The sequence below is a fragment of the Mobula hypostoma genome, chromosome 22, assembly GCF_963921235.1.
Source record: "Mobula hypostoma chromosome 22, sMobHyp1.1, whole genome shotgun sequence".
Lineage (NCBI taxonomy): Eukaryota > Metazoa > Chordata > Chondrichthyes > Myliobatiformes > Myliobatidae > Mobula > Mobula hypostoma.
Genome location: NC_086118.1, coordinates 53648828 through 53666217, shown reverse-complemented (window position 1 = coordinate 53666217; position 17390 = coordinate 53648828).

Genomic DNA, 17390 nt, shown 5'->3' with positions numbered 1-17390 from the left:
TGATGAGGGATTTGATGGAAGTATATGAAATTTTGAGGGTAAATGCAACCACTGCGATTGGGTGGGACTACAATTAGAGGTCAGGGGTTAAGGGTGAAAGAGGAAATTATCTTAAGGGAACCTGAGGGAAAACTACTTCACTCAAAGGGTGGTGGAAGTGTGGAACGAGCTGCTAGTGGAAGTGGTGAATGTGGGTTCAACTGCAACATTTAAGAGAAGTTTGTTTAAGTATCTGGATGGGAGAGGTGTGGAGGGTGATGGTCCAAGTGCAGGTCAATGGGACTCAACAGAATAAAAGTTTGGCACAAACCAGATAGTCTAAAGGGTCTGTATCTGTTCTGTAGTGTTCTATGACTCTGTTAATATGAATTAGAATTTTAACAGAATATGAAGAGGTAACATAGATCCATGTGATATTGAAAGATGCGCACAGAAAGCTGCCGTCTGCTGCCTCTCTCCAGAAATCTAAAGGCAGGTTATTGAACCATTTTTGTACATTCTGGTATATTTAAGTGATTACCTTGAATCAGGAGTTTATACTTTCATCTGTGAGTCAGAAGTGGAGCTAAGTGAGACATCATTCAGCCAGAAGGAGAGCAGAGCAGAAGTGATTTCTGAGAATATTGCTGGGGCTCGAGGGCTTGAGTTATGGAGATAGATTGAGCAGGTTGGGACTATTTTCATTGGAGCCTGGGAGAATGAGGGGTGATATTATTGAGGTGTACACAATCATGAGGGGTATAGATAGGATAAATGCACACAGTTGTTTACAGAGGGCTTAGGAATCAAGAGGGCATAAATTTAAGGTGGGAGGGGAAAAGATTTATTGGAATCGGAGGAGGGACTTGATCACTCAGGGGTTGGTCAGTGTATAGAACAAGCTGCCAGAGAAAGTGGCTGAGGCAGGTACAGTGACATCATTTAAAAGGCACTTGGACAGGTCCAGTACATGGATAGGAAAGATTAAAAGAAATACAGAGTTTAGAGGAATGAGAGGGGATCTCATTGAAACTTACCAAATGGTGAAAGGCCTAGATAGATTGGATGTGGAGAGGATGTTTCCAGTTGTGGGAGAATCTAGGGCCAGAGGGCACAGCCACAGATTAGAAAGAAGTCCATTTAGAACAGAGATGAGGAGGTATTTCTTTAACTAGAGGTTGGCGAATCTGTGAAATATATTCCCACAGATGGGGGTGTGTGTGTGTGTGTGTGTGTGTGTGTATATTATACACAGCTAGGAAAATCCCTCCGACAACAGGACAGGCAGGGGACATGGATATGGAAGTGGGTGAAGCAGAGCCAGAGGACCAGGGGCCATGGCAGGACAAGCCGCTGCACAGGACGTACCATCACCAGATATCAGAGGTGGCTGATGTGACGAGAATACACATAAAATTAAGATGTTTGCTGGCCTGGGTTAGCATCAGTGACATCAGCAAGTGGTCTGCCACCTGCCCTCAGGGGAAGGAGAGATAAGGAACAATGGAGCAGCGTCTGGAGATGTGTAATGAAGGGACGTGGGAGAGAGAGCTGTCTGGAGCGGCTCCCCCTTTGAACCTTGAACTGTTTGAAGTGATGGACAGGCGATACCCCAGCAGGGGGATAAAAAGGGACCAGTTCGCTAAGGCGACACACACGCCACCCGAGGTAACGAGACCCTGGAAGCGGTACGCTTCTCACGAGTCGGTGAGAGGTACCAAACAACGGCCAGGGTGGAAAGGTACGATCAGCGGGAACCCGGTGTGTGTCCGCCCTTGCCTGGGTGCCGGGTTCACTGCAGAGGATTGACCGCATCTGGAGGAGGGGTCACAGTCGGTGACCTCAGGTGACATCACCAAGGACCCGCCCAAAAGCTGCTTGTGAGCCAACTCGCCGGTCTGTGAGTGAAGCAGTGTCTGAATGATCAGTTGTTCCTGTTCCCTCTCTCTCTCTTCCCCCACGTTGTCCATCACCATGGCAACGATTACTGCGAACTGAACTACTAAACTGGACTGAACTTTGAGTCACTTTGAAATTTGGTCATTTACCCCAGACAACGATAGAGCTTGATTGATGCTGTTATCTTAATTCTGTGCACATGTGTGTTTATCATCGCTGAACTGTTGCATTTATTATCCTTTCGATTACTGTGTTGCTTGTTTCTTTAATAAAACTTTCTTAGTTCTAGTACTCCAGACTCCAACTGAGTGATCCATTTCTGCTGGTTTGGCAACCCAGTTACGGGGTACGTAACACTGACATAAGAAATTCCTACCTATGGCTGGAAATGGTGGGACTGAGGAGCAGCACAGAGGCGCTGCTCATGGCTGCACAAGAACGGACGCTGAGCACAAAAGCGATAGAAACAGGGATCTATCACACCAGACCAGACCCAAGATGCAGACTGTGCAACGAATCCACTGGAACCATCCAGTACATAGTAGCAGAGTGCAAGATGCAGGGACAGCATGCAAAGAACAACCCCACCAAGTTGCAGGAATTGTATCTGCACTGAGTATGGATTGGACACTCCCGGGTTCAGATGGGAAATATCTGAGAAGGCAGTGGATAATGACAGAGCTAAGATCCTGTGGGATTTCCGAATACAGACTGATAAGCAGGTACTGGCCAACCAACCAGACATAGTAATACTGGACAAAGAACAGAAGAAATCAATGGTAATAGATGTGGCGATCCTGAATGACAGGAACATCAGGAAGAGTATACCAGGAGAAATACCAGGGCTTGAAAGAGCAGATAGAAAGAGTATGGAAGGTTAAAGCCAGAGTGATCCCGGTGGTGATAGGAGCACTTGGAGCTGTGACACCTGGAATGGGAAAGTGGCTCCAACAAATCCCGGGAGCAACAGAAGAGCACACAACACTACTAGAAACAGCAAGGGTACTGTGCTGAACTCTCAGACTCCCAGGCCTCTGGTAGAAGACCCGAGATTGAGGGAAAAATGCACACACACACCGCCCATAAAGGGTGAGAGAAATAAATATACCCAAGCTCAGGTCACTGAGTATTAAGCAGAGGTTGCTAGGTACTTAATTAGTAAGGGCGTCAAAGGATTTGGGGAGAAGGCAGGAGAATGGGGTTGAGAGGGATAATAAATCAGCCACGATAGCATGGCAGAGCAGACTTGGTGGACCAAATAGCCTATTTCTGCTCCTATGTTTATGGTTTGGAGGGACATGAGCTAATACTGGGAAATGGGACTGATTTAGGTGGGAATCTTGGTCAGCATGGATCAGTTGTCCAAAGGGCTTGTTTCCGAGCTTAGGACTTGACTTTAATTTCCCACTCAAAGAGCATAAGGAAGTTTAACTCATCAGTACTGAGGCTGTGCTGCACGCCTTTTGGATTAAGTCTTACTCCAAGGCTCCATCTTCTCCAGTGATTGTGGAAGCCCTCCAACTCTAATTGTAGAAGAGCTGAAGAGATCTCCCAGGTAACCTGATCAACAATTATCACGGTACTGTGTGTGGGATTGCATTCTGCACCAACAGGCCACTGCAGTACCAATGGCAACTGCACCGTATTAAAAAAGAATGGCTGGAAAGTCATTAGGGAAACATTGAGATGATAAGAGATGTTGAAGAGACGCAAGAGGCCAAGACACAGCCAGTTCTCGGGTTGGCGGACTGTCTGGGTGTGTAAGTTGGGGGGTGGGATGGGAAAGGGGCTTGTTTTGCTGTTGTTGCCTTATTTTGTTGTTCTGCTGAACGCTGTGGGCATGCTGTGTCAGCACCATAACGTGTGGCAACTCTTGCAGGCTGCCCATGGTACACATCCTTGGGTGTGCTGGTTGGTAGTGCAAACAATGCATTTCACTATATGTTTTGAGGTGTACGTGATAAGTACAAACTTTGTACATCTGAACCTGAAATCTGATGTTTTTGCTGTTTGCCTCGGCTGCTCAAACTCTGTTAGCAGGACAACATCTTACAAACTGTAGTTTTGATATTTGAACAGTCTAGTTCCAGCTTCTGTTTTCTCTGAGGATCGTCACCTTGTCGTGAAGGAGAAGCTTGTGAGTTCCTGAGCAATGCTGTCTGGAGTTTAGTCATCTGCTGCTTAGCTCCTGGTAGGTTCACCTGTGGCAGTAAGGTCAAGAAGGAGGCTCAAGACAAAGAGCGATTCAACCAGGACCTCAAGAGTGGAGCTGGTGGAAGACGATGACACATCAAAACAGCAGTGAAGAGTTCCCAGATGTCTTCCATACCACTGAAACCTCCTCTCCTACCTGCCCCTGATACATTTCCTATCAGGAAGAGATTCTGATTGTCCACCCTGCCTGTGCCGATGGAAACCAGACGCGGATCTGTCAAGGACTGTGTGATGGCTGCCCGTGCATCAGCCTCCCCACGTTACACAAAGTCACATTCAGACGTTCTCCATTAAGGAAATCTACCCTGACATCCTGATTATGTGGATCCTGATTGGCCTCTTCAGCCACCCAATGACCCACCGATAGACAACCCCTTAGGAGAACATCGGACTCAACTCAAGTGATTGCGCTGCAACTTCCGTTGTCACCTTACAACTGAATGTGACATACAGACAGACAGGTTCTCCACAGGTTACAGAAGACCTGATTTACAGAAAGCTGACTTTATGTAAATTCTCCCATAAATTTTCAAAGAATTTTTCAAGATACCAATAATACAAATCAAAAGTTTTGTGATGTTTATATACCGCTGGATATGCTATATTTTCTATCAGTTTAATTGTGGGTCATGTTCAGGAGAATATTCAATAAAATTAAATAATTTTAAGTTCCTCGGGGTCAATATCACAAATGACCTGACTTGGTCCAACCAAGCAGAGTCCAGTGTCAAGAAGGCTCACCAGTGTCTTTACTTCCTGAGAAAACTAAAGAAATTTGGCCCATCCCCTAAAACCCTCACTAATTTTTATAGGTGCACTGTAGAAAGCATTCTTCTAGGGTGCATCACAACCTGGTATGGAAGTTGTCCTGTCCAAGACTGAAAGAAGCTGCAGAAGATCATGAACATGGCGCAGCACATCACACAAACCAATCTTCCATCCTTGGACTCACATTACAGTGCACGCTGTCGGAGCAGTGCTGCCAGGATAATCAAGGACACGACCCACCCAGCCAAAACACTTTTCATCCCTCTTCCCTCCAGGAGAAGGCTCAGGAACTTGAAGACTTGTACGGCCGGATTTGGGAACAGCTTCTTTCCAATTGTGATAAGACTGCTGAACGGATCCTGACCCGGATCTGGGCCGTACCCTCCAAATATCTGGACCTGCATCTCGGTTTTTTTTGCACTACCTTACTTTCCATTTTTCTATTTTCTATTTATGATTTATAATTTAAATTTTTAATATTTACTATCGATTTGTAATCCAGGGAGCGGGAAGTGCAGAATCAAATATCACTGTGATGATTGTACATTCTAGTATCAATTGTTTGCTGACAATAAAGTATAAAATATAATTGTAGAAGTGAAAAATAGAAGGATATGAGATGGGTAGCTGTAGAAAACAGACAGTTCCGACATGGAAAAGTAGGGTTTCAGACAGATCTCAGGAATGGAATCGTTATGTAACCTGACAACTGCCTGTTCTTAAAACAATGACAAAGAAAGAGGAATCCCTGTGGAATTAAGTCATGAGCCTGGTTGTTGCCCACACTCTCTCCAGTTTGGTTATTGCCGTACGGTAGCAAAGCATCAGTGACTGGGGTTCAATTCCCACTATAGTCTGTAAAAAGTTCATACATTCTCCCTGCGACCAAGGATGTTTCCTCCCACATTCCAAAAATGTACGAGTTAGGGTTGGTAAATTGTGGGCATGCTATGTTGGTGCCAGAAGCATGGCAACACTTGCGGGTTGCCCCCAGTTTATTGTGAGATTGTGTTAATCATTGATGCAAACGATGCATTTCACTGTATGTTTCGATGTACATGTGACAGATGATGCTAATCTTTCTTTCTTGAGGTGCACTTTGTGTGTGTTGTGACACCTAGTGGAGAGAATGTGAAGTGTCAGTAATTCATGGCTCACCAGAGCATAAGCTTTGTGCAGTTGCTACTAAGAGTAAATTGTAAAACTTTTTGTTATAGTCACCTGACCGAAGGTACAATGGAAAACTTTGTTTTGCGTACCATCCATACAGATCATTTCAGTAATCAAGTGAAAAGCAATAGCAAAATGCAGAATACAGTCTTTCAGAGAAAGTGCAGTGCTTGCGCAGGTAATAAGATTCAGGCCATAATGAGGTAGATTGTGAGGTTAAGAGTTCATCTTATTATACAGAGATCAGTTCAGTCTTCTTCAAGCAGATGTCCTTGAGCCTAGTGGTACATGCTTTGAGGCTTGAGTATCTTCTGTCCAAGGGAAGAGCAAGAAGAGAAAATGTCACCTAATCTGTGCGATACTGATTTACCACAGAACTCAGGATCAGTCTGGGGAGTAAGGATATTTCCATTCGGAGCAGCAAGCAGAGTTTATTCTGAGATTGACAGGCTGGGTGAGGGTAGATGTGATTAAACAGATCAAGTCTACATGGAATAGATGGGCTGAAGGGCCTGTTTCTGGGCTTAGTACTTTATGACTATAAGCTACATCTTGAGTTTATTTGTCAGTCGAAAGCCTGCTAAACAGTTGGCGCTACAGAAAGCCTTGGAAACAATCAGCAAGTAGATGGCGCAGATTCTGTCTGGAGATCAGTGACCAGTGATATGCTACAGGGATCAGTTCTGGGACTCCCTACTCTTTATGATTTTTATAAATGACTTGGATGAGGAAGTGGAAGGATGGGTTAGTAAGTTCGCAGATGCCTTGAAGGTTGGTGATGTGGATTGTGCCGAAGGTTGTTATAGGCTACAACAGGATATAGTCAGCAACCTTCTCCCCATGAGCACATGGGTTTCCTCGCACGTTCCAAAATGCGTATGGGTTAATTACTCATATGGGTGTAATTGGGCAGCACAGTAGCACAGCAGTTAGTGTCATGCTTTACAGCACCAGTGACCGGTAACCACGTGAGTTTCTCTGGATGTTCTGGTTTTGTCCCACATCCTAAAGGCTTATGGTTTAGTAGGTTAATTGGTCACATGGGTGTAATTGAGTGGTGCAGTATTACTGGGCCAGAAGGTCCTGTTGCCAGGAAGTATCTCTTTAATTAAAAGAAATACTAATCATGGGGTCCACGTCCTCAAAGTCGCTGCACAAGTTGATAGGGTGGCTAAGAGGATGTACGGTATGGTGGCCTTCATTAGTGGGGGTACTGGGTTCGAGAGCTGTGAGGTAATATTGCAGCTCTATAAAACTCTGGTTAGACCACACTTGTGTTTAGCTCTGGTTGCCTCATTATAGGAAGAATGTGGAAGTTCAGAGGAGATTTACCAGGATGCTGCCTGGATTGGAGAGCACGTGTTGTGAGGAAAGGTTGAGTGATGTTTCGAGCAGAACCCTTCATCAGGATTCATGACTGAAATGTCTCGGTCTAAAACCTTGAATATTTATTACCCTCAAAATGCTGCCTGACTTGCTGAGTTCCTCCAGCATTTTGTGAGTTGTTCAAGAATTATGAGGAAGGTGTTATGACAAATTTACCTGTTACTTGCCTTAAAATATTTGAACACTAAACTGCCATCACATAATCTGAGGGGAAAAAAAATTGCTTCACCTCTGCCTGTTTTTTTAAATTAGTGACTCCTGGTTCTAGGTTCTCCCACAGGAAAAATGTTCACCATATCAAGGCCCCTTGGGATTCTATACATTTCAATTGTTGAAGTTGAGTTCTTTGTTCTCTAAAAAGCCCCCGATTCACTGAGAACATAAAATTAAAACATTCAACAGTACAGTACAGGCCCTTCAGCTACAATGTTGTGCCAACCTTTTAACTTATTCTGGGATCAATGTAACCTTTCCCTCCCACACAGCCCTTCATTTTTCTTTCGTTCGTCTGTCTAAGTCTCTTAAATGTCACTAATATATCTGCCTGGCAGCATATTCCACACACCCAACACTGTAAAAAAAAATACCTGACATCCCCTCCTATACTTTCCTCCGATCACATTAAAATTATGCCCCCTTGAATTAGCTATTTCCACCCTGGGAAAAAGTCTCTGGCTGTCCATTCTATTAATGCCTCTTCTCCATCTTGTCTACCTCTATTAAGTCACATCTCATCCTCCTTTGCTCCAAAGAGAAAAGCCCTAGCTTGCTCTACCTATCTTCATATGAGGTATTCTCTAATCCAGGAGGTACTTCAGCAACTAATCAGCATTTTACGATGATGCTTATGTTGATGAGGGCTTGCTGTATAGGAACAGACTGCCTTGCTTTGTATGTTACAATAGACAGTTCTTCAGGAAATATTTACCTGGCTGTGAGTGGGGCTTTTTAAATGAGATGCTGCAGAAGTAGTAGTATTTTGGCATGGTAAAAACAAGTGCTGGAGGAACTTAACCAATCTAGTAGCATCACTAGAGGGAAAGGAATTCTTGACGTTTAGGGTCAAGTCCCTGCATCAGGACTGAGAATGAAGAGGTAAAGTGGCCGGTATGAAGAGGAGAGAGGGAGGGGTTGGTGGGTGATAGTGGATTGAGGAGGACTGAGGGATGATGAGTAGATAGAGGACAGCATGAAGGCGGAAACAGTGGATGGAGGGTGATAAGTGGGAATACAAAGGCTGCCAATGCTGGAGCACAATACGTACATTTAGGTTAGAGATATGCCAGGACATCTGGATGGCTGAGGCAATCCAGTGGGTAAAATGACAGGTGAATGAATCAGGATAGGGAGGGGTGGTTAAAATCTACGCTGTGGTACAACAAAGGGCACTGGGGTGGGATGGAAAAGGGAACAGAATTTGGAATACCTGGGGAAGATTGGAAGAAGTGTGTGGAGATCACAATGCGTATTACCTAAAAGTGGAGAAATCAACTTTCATACATTGGGTTGTAGACTCAGCCCATCTTCAATGCAAACAGCACTTTTCACTACATGTTTCAATGTACATGTAACAAATAAAATTAATCATTTTTCTTTTAAGATCTTTCACCCAGGCAGATTATGAGGTGGTTCTTAGTTGCACTTGCATCACCCTAGCAGGGGACAGGGCTGAGGACGGACAGGTCAGCGTGGGAAGTGTGTGTCAGAGTTCCTCCAGCTCTTCACTCTTTGCAGGAGATTTCAGCATCTGCAGGCTCTCATCTCATTGTTTTGCTGGGTCCCAGCCAGCATTCATTTCTCAACCAGTAACACCAGAAAAAAGGATTCACTTCTAATTCAACACACGCAAAATGCTGGAGGAACTCAGCAGGCCAGACAGCATCTCTGGAAAAGAGTACAGTCGATGTTTCGGGCTGAGATGCTTCAGCAGGACTGGAGAAAAAAAGATGAGTCGTCAGAGTTAAATTGGGAGGAGGAAACACCCCCCATCTCTTTCTCCCACAGTTCACTCTCCTCTCCTATTAGATTCTTTCCTTGCAACCATTTTCACCTATCTCCTTCCAGTTTTCACTTCATTTCCCCCTTCCCAATCAGCTACCTAACCCCTCACCTGGATTCACCTATCACCTTCCAGCTTGTACTCCATCCCTTCCCCGCTTCTTATTCTGGCTTCTTTCCCCTTTCTTTCCAGCCCTGATGAGGGTCTTGGCCTGAAACGTCAACTTTTTATTCCTCTCCATAGATGCTGCCTGGCCTGCTGAGTTCCTCCAGTATTTTGTGTGTGTTGTTTGAATTCCCAGCATCTGCAGATTTTCTCTTGTTTGTTAATTTCTAATTCACCAGGCTACAGATTTGATTGACCCAGAGAGAAGAAAGCAGAGATTTTGTGATGGACATCGAGGCAATGTGAAGAACTTCACTGTTTTACTGCCCAGTATCCTTGTTGTGTTCCTGCAACCTTTGATTCAAAGGTCTTTAGACTCAGCTTCATTTATTTATCACATGTGCATCAAAACATACAGTGAAATGCATTATTTGCTTAAACAACCAACACAACCGAAGAACGTGCTGCCTACAAGTGGTGGTGTACATTCCCACGCCATACAGCATGACCACAATGTTCATCAGAAGACAAGCGAGAACAACAACTACAGCAACAAAAAATAACAGCAAAACAAGCACCTTACCTGTCCCACCCACCCATAAAGAAACATACATACACAGACAGTCCTCTAACCCAATGCAAACCACCTTTGGCTTCCAGCATCCAGTGGACTCGGACTCAAAACTTAGACTTTGACTTTCCCAGTGGACTCACAGACCTCAGGCTTCCGGATTTCCGATTGACCTTTGGGTTTCGATCTTCCATTTTGACCACAGGACTCACTGATGGCGGTCAATGAGCACCCTGGTTGAGGAACTGGGCCTCGAATTCCAGATTCTCCGATGACAGAACCCCAAGGTTACAAGCCCACCTACTCAGTAGAATAGAGACACGAGAGACCTGAAAATGCTGTAATCTGACACAATAAACAATCTGCTGGGAAAATTCAGCATCTGTGGGAGGAAAGGAACTGTCAATGTTTCAGGTCAAACCCTTTCATTAAAACTGAATAAGTCGTTGATTAAATAATTTTGGATAAAATTGTGGATCCATGGCTTCCTCCTGTGCCAAGTGAGGCCAACCTCAGGGTGGGGGAGCAACACTTTATATTCCGTCTGGGTCACCTTCTACCCGATGGCATGAATATCGATTTCTCCTTCTGATAAAAAATTTCCCTCCCCTCCTCTCTTGTTCTACTCCTCACTCTTCTTAGCTGCCTATCCCCTCCTCCTTCCCTTTCTCCTATACATACATTGACTAGTGGGGTACCGCAAGGCTCAGTGCTGGGACCCCAGTTGTTTACAATATATATTAATGACTTGGATGAGGGAATTAAATGCAGCATCTCCAAGTTTGCGGATGACACGAAGCTGGGCGGCAGTGTTAGCTGTGAGGAGGATGCTAAGAGGATGCAGGGTGACTTGGATAGGTTAGGTGAGTGGGCAAATTCATGGCAGATGCAATTTAATGTGGATAAATGTGAAGTTATCCACTTTGGTGGCAAAAGCAGGAAAACAGAATATTAACTGAATGGTGGCCGATTGGGAAAAGGGGAGGTGCAATGAGACCTGGGTGTCATTATACACCAGTCATTGAAAGTGGGTATGCAGGTACAGCAGGCGGTGAAAAAGGCGAATGGTATGCTGGCATTCATAGCGAGAGGGTTCGAGTACAGGAGCAGGGAGGTACTACTGCAGTTGTACAAGGCCTTGGTGAGACCACACCTGGAGTATTACGCGCAGTTTTGGTCCCCTAATCTGAGGAAAGACATTCTTGCCATAGAGGGAGTACAAAGAAGGTTCACCAGATTGATTCCTGGGATGGCAGGACTTTCATATGATGAAAGACTGGATCGACTAGGCTTATACTTGCTGGAATTTAGAAGATTGAGGGGGGATCTGATTGAAACGTATAAAATCCTAAAGGGATTGGACAGGCTAGATGCAGGAAGATTGTTCCCGATGTTGGGGAAGTCCAGAATGAGGGGTCACAGTTTGAGGAAAGGGGAAGCCTTTTAGGACCGAGATGAGGAAAAACTTCTTCACGCAGAGAGTGGTGAATCTGTGGAATTCTCTGCCACAGGAAACAGTTGAGGGCAGTTCATTGGCTAAATTTAAGAGGGAGTTAGATATGGCCCTTGTGGCTAAAGGGATCGGGAGTATGGAGAGAAGGCAGGTACAGGGTTCTGAGTTGGATGATCAGCCATGATCATACTGAATGGCAGTGCAGGCTCGAAGGGCCAAATGGCCTACTCCTGCACCTATCTTCTCTGTTTCTATGTTCGTCCACTCTCCTCTCCTATCAGATTCCTTCTTCTCCAGCCCTTTATATTTCTAACCCACCTAGTTTTACCTATCACCTTCAAGCTATCCCCCTTCCCTGACCTCACCTTTTTATTCTGGCATCTTTCGCCTTCATTTCCAGTCCTGAAGAAATGCCAACTGTTTATTCCTCTCCATAGATGCTGCCTGACCTGCTGAGTTGCTCCAGGATTTTGTGTGTGTTGCTTTGGATTTCCAGCATCTTCAGATTTTCTCGCGTAAATAATTGTGTATCTATAATGATAAAAACAGCAACAACCTAGGACAGAGGAGAAAGAGAAATAACAGACACAAAAGATTTGTATAACAGTCAAATAAAAAGATGTGATTTAACAGCAAGATTAAATAAATAGGTTTTGAGCTGGTGTTTAAAAATGTCAACTCAATCTTATTCCTTATAGTTCTAGGTATTGACATAGACATAGACATAGAATAGTACAGCACAGTACAGGCACTTCAGCCCACAATGTTGTGCCGACTCTCAAACCCTGCCTCCCATATAAGCTCCCACCTTAAATTCCTCCATATACCTGTCTAGTAGTCTCTTAAACTTCACTAGTGTATCTGCCTCCACCACTGACTCAGGCAGTGCATTCCACCACTCTCTGAGTAAAATACCTTCCTCTAATATCCCCCTTGAACTTCCCACCCCTTACCTTAAAGCCATGTCCTCTTGTATTGAGACAGTGGTGCCCTGGGGAAGAGGCGCTGGCTATCCACTCTATCTTTTCCTCTTATTATCTTGTACACCTCTATCATGTCTCCTCTCATCCTCCTTCTCTCCAAAGAGTAAAGCCCTAGCTCCCTTAATGTCTGATCATAATGCATACTTTCTAAACCAGGCAGCATCCTGGTAAATCTCCTCTGAACCCTTTCCAATGCTTCCACATCCTTCCTATAGTGAGGTGACCAAAACTAGACACAGTACTCCAAGTGTGGCCTAACCAGAGTTTTATAGAGCTGCATCATTACATCGCGACTCTTAAACTCTATCCCTCAACTTATGAAAGCTAACACCCCATAAGCTTTCTTAACCACCCTATCCACCTATGAGGCAACTTTCAGGGATCTGTGGACATGTACCCCGAGATCCCTCTGCTCCTCCACACTACCAAGTATCCTGCCATTTACTTTGTATTGAGTTCCACAGTTCAAGAGCATAGTTCAGAAAAGCAGACCTGCCAATTATCTTTAGAGAGAAATTATTTAAATTTAAGAGACTGTCAGAAGAAGACCTAAGAGCTCAAGTAGGATTATAAAATAAAAACAATTCTGTGATGTACTCGGGTCACAGACCATTAAGAGCTTTTAAAATAAGTAGAGAACTTCAAACTCAATTTTAAAAGATACAAGAAGCCAATGCAGAGTAGTTAGGATGGGAGCAATATGTTCCCTCATTCTGGTTTTAGTTAAAAGTCTAGCTAGTAGCGATGATCCTGCTTCGGAAGGCCAGTAAAAAGTGTATTGCAGTAATCTAGCCTATTCGATATAAAGACATGAATTAGTTTTTTGGCATCGTGACGTGAAAGAAATGGACATACCTTTGCAATATGCTGCGCTGGTCACTTTCCTCACGTGGGATTTTAAATTCAAGTCTGAATCAAGAATAAGAGCAAGGCTTGTTACTCCTGATTTTACCTGGGGGGCCAAGTTCCCAAGTTTATCAAGAAGTTTATCTCTTTTGTCTATGGAACCAACCAAAAGATTTCAGTTTTATCTTCATTTAGTTTTAGGAAATTATTACTCATCCATTTGTTTATTCCAGCCGTACCACAAGTCAGAGAAGATGGGGTGTTATCATTATCAGGCTCAACCAAGATAAACAACTGTGCGTCATCTGCATAACTGTGGAAATTAAGTTTATGCTCTCTTACGTCTCTTAAGGAGAGCATGTACAAGGAGAGTAGGGATACTAAGACAACTTCCCTGAGGAACACCAAAATGTATATTGCTTAAAAAATTGGTCTCCAAGACAGCGAAGACACAACTGCCTTTCTAAGATATATGTGCAAAACCAATTAATGACACTACCAGACAGGCCAACCCATTTTTCAAGGCAACCTAGTGGGCCCACTGTGCTTAATATAATTGTCAAGTTATTGTTGAAAGAATCAACTATTTCATTTACTGAGCAGTTTAAGTCACATGGGTCAGGTACACGAGCCAGCTCAGAGAATTTAAATTGTGTGGCAGCATCAAGAAACCGTACTTAACTGTAATCTATAGTGCAAAAAGTCAAGATGAGAAATAATATAGAATATAGGTTGTGTGTGCGTGTGTGCACGTCCATGTACACGTGCTCCTGAGTCTGTGCAATGAAGCCTGGTCTTGGGACCAAGACTCTGCCCTGCCAAGCCCATGGTCTGCTACAGCCACCCCATCTTAAAGGAAATAACATACAGGCATCTTCCACACTTCAGAACTGGAGAAAAGTCATCTTCCGTCCCACCTGGACAAGCCAGCGAGCAATGTGAGGGTCATGTTTTTTGACTTCTCCAGTGTGTTCAACACCATCCGCCCTGCCCTGCTGGGGGAAAAGCTGACAGCAATGCAGGTGGATGCTTTCCTGGTGTCATGGATTCTTGATTACCTGATTGGCAGACCACAGTACGTGTGCTTGCAACACTGTGTGTCTGACAGAGTGATCAGCAGCACTGGGGCTCCGCAGGGGACTGTCTTGTCTCCCTTTCTCTTCACCATTTACACCTCAGACTTCAACTACTGCACAGAGTCTTGTCATCTTCAGAAGTTTTCGGATGACTCTGCCATAGTTGGATGCATCAGCAAGGGAGACGAGCCTGAGTACAGGGCTACGGTAGGAAACTTTGTCACATGGTGTGAGCAGAATTATCTGCAGCTTAATATGAAAAAGACTAAGGAGCTGGTGGTGGACCTGAGGAGAGCTAAGGCACCAGTGACCCGTTTCCATCCAGGGGGTCAGTGTGGACATGGTGGAGGATTACAAATACCTGGGGATACAAATTGACAATAAACTAGACTGGTCTAAGAACACTGAGGCTGTCTACAAGAAGGGTCAGAGCCGTCTCTATTTCCTGAGAAGACTGAGGTCCTTTAACATCTGCCGGACGATGCTGAGGATGTTCTACGAGTCTGTGGTGGCCAGTGCGATCATGTTTGCTGTTGTGTGCTGGGGCAGCATGCTGAGGGTAGCAGACACCAACAGAATCAACAAACTCATTTGTAAGGCCAGTGATGTTGTGGGGATGCAACTAGACTCTCTCACGGTGGTGTCTGAAAAGACGATGCTGTCCAAGTTGCATGCCATCTTGGACAATGTCTCCCATCCACTACATAATGTACTGGTTGGGCACAGGAGTACATTCAGCCAGAGACTCATTCCACCGAGATGCAACACAGAGCGTCATAGGAAGTCATTCCTGCCTGTAGCCATCAAACTTTACAACTCCTCCCTTGGAGGGTCAGAGACCCTGAGCCAATAGGCTGGTCCTGGACTTATTTCTTAATTTACTGGCATAATTTACATATTACTATTTAATTATTTTTATGGTTTTATTACTATTTAATTATTTATGGTGCAACTGTAACGAAAACCAATTTCCCCGGGATCAATAAAGTATGACTATGACTATGAAGAGACTATCTGATTAGAAGAGAAATTTGCACTGTTCACAAAGATCAATATTCATTTACTGAACTCTTATAAGAGTTCTGGTGCTCCAGACTTTCAGATTTCCTAGTTTTCAGCAGGCCACCTACACCTGGAACTCCATACCTCTCTCAGCCACGTATCTATTCAAACGTCTCTTAAATGCCAAGTCATTTGAAGTAGAGGTTCACAGGTTCTTGTTGAGTAAGTGTGTTAAAGGTTACAGAGAGAAAGGAGAATGGGGTTGAGAGGAATAATAAATCAGCCACAATTTAAGGGTGGAATAGACTCAATGGGCCAAATGGCCTAATTCTGCTCCTATATCTTATGGGCTAAATGTTGTAATGGAAATTGAAATTCATCCTAACTTGTTAACTCTACTTCTCTGCGCCCAGAACATCCTTGGGTTATGTTGGATGTTAACACAAATGACACATTTCACAGTAAGTTTCGATGTATGTACATGCATTCAATAAATAAATCTGAATCTGCCTGACCTGATGAAAATGCCCAATTTCTTCTGTCTAAATCCAAATCAAGATTTCCTTATCATTTTCCTTCACTCCCCACAACACCCTTTCTCCTAGGCTTCTTGAACTTAACTATAGGTGAAAATAATTGTCAAACATTGAGTCAAAGTTTCTGTTTATTGCTTGTCTGGTTCAGTTGCTCCTTTACTCGTCACTCACACACAAGTATTAACTTTTCCAAGAAATGCTTCAAATTTTCAATAGAATGTTCTTAATGTTGTGTTCAAAAGCTGACCTTTTGAAACTCAGAGGAAATTGCAATAAACGCCAAATGCGCACACTAATGTTTACGCTGGAAGCTGTGGCCAAGGTTCTTCAAGTCCCAGAGGTAGTGAAAATAACTGGATGATAAATAGAAAATCATTTGGCTCAATGACTTCATGTGCTCAGTAATGCAATTCTGCCCGTCCCTTCCTGGACAATGTAGCTTATGAAGTTTAAAGCGAAGTTTTTAAAAAAAAAATTCAATCTTGATTGATACACTTTTGAAGTTATATTTTGATGCTATTAATGCTCTCTAATTTGACCCTGGCCTCTCTCACTTCTGTAAATTTTCCTTGCTGCATAGTTCATCGTTGGAGGGAAACGTTGCTTCAAGGAACTCCCATGAAGTAAAGACAAGCAACGCATTTGTTCACCAAACAATTTCTCTGCCAAAGAAAACATTGTGGTTTAGTCTCTGGGGTGCAAAATACCAACAGCTGTCTCAGAGACAATATGCAACTGGAGGCAGATAGGAGGCTGCTGCAGTTGAGTGCATAAAATGTGAAAGCCATGTGGATAAAATTTCACCATGATGCTGCCTGGATTAGAAAACACGTCTTATGAGGGGATGTTGATCAAGTTAGGGCTTTTCTCTTTGGAGTAAAGGATGATAGGTGTCTTGATAGGGGTGTATAAAATGACAAGATGCATATACAGAGTGGACAGCCAGGGACTTTTCACCAGGGTGGAAATAGATTGTTTATACAAGGGAGCATAATTTTAAGAATGTCAGAGGAATGTTAGTGGAATGGTGGGTGCATGCAACATGCTGCTGAGGTGATGGTAGAGGAAACTACATTATGGACATTTAAGAGACTCTTAGATAGGCACATGAATGAAAAAAAAAGAGGGCTTTGTGAAATTAATCATGAAGTAGGTTAAAAGGTCAGTACAACATTGTAGGCAGAACAGCCTATACTGTATTGTACTATTCTATGTTCTCTCAATCTGTTCTGAATCATAAGCACTTACATCTACTGTGTTGAAGGTTTGAGAGGTTGGTGATGAAGTATATCAACTCCTGCCTGAGGAGTGATTTGGATCCACTCCAGATTGCCTACTGGCAGAAGAGGTCCACAGCAGATACCATTTCATTGGCTCTTCACTCAACCCTGGAACATCTGGAC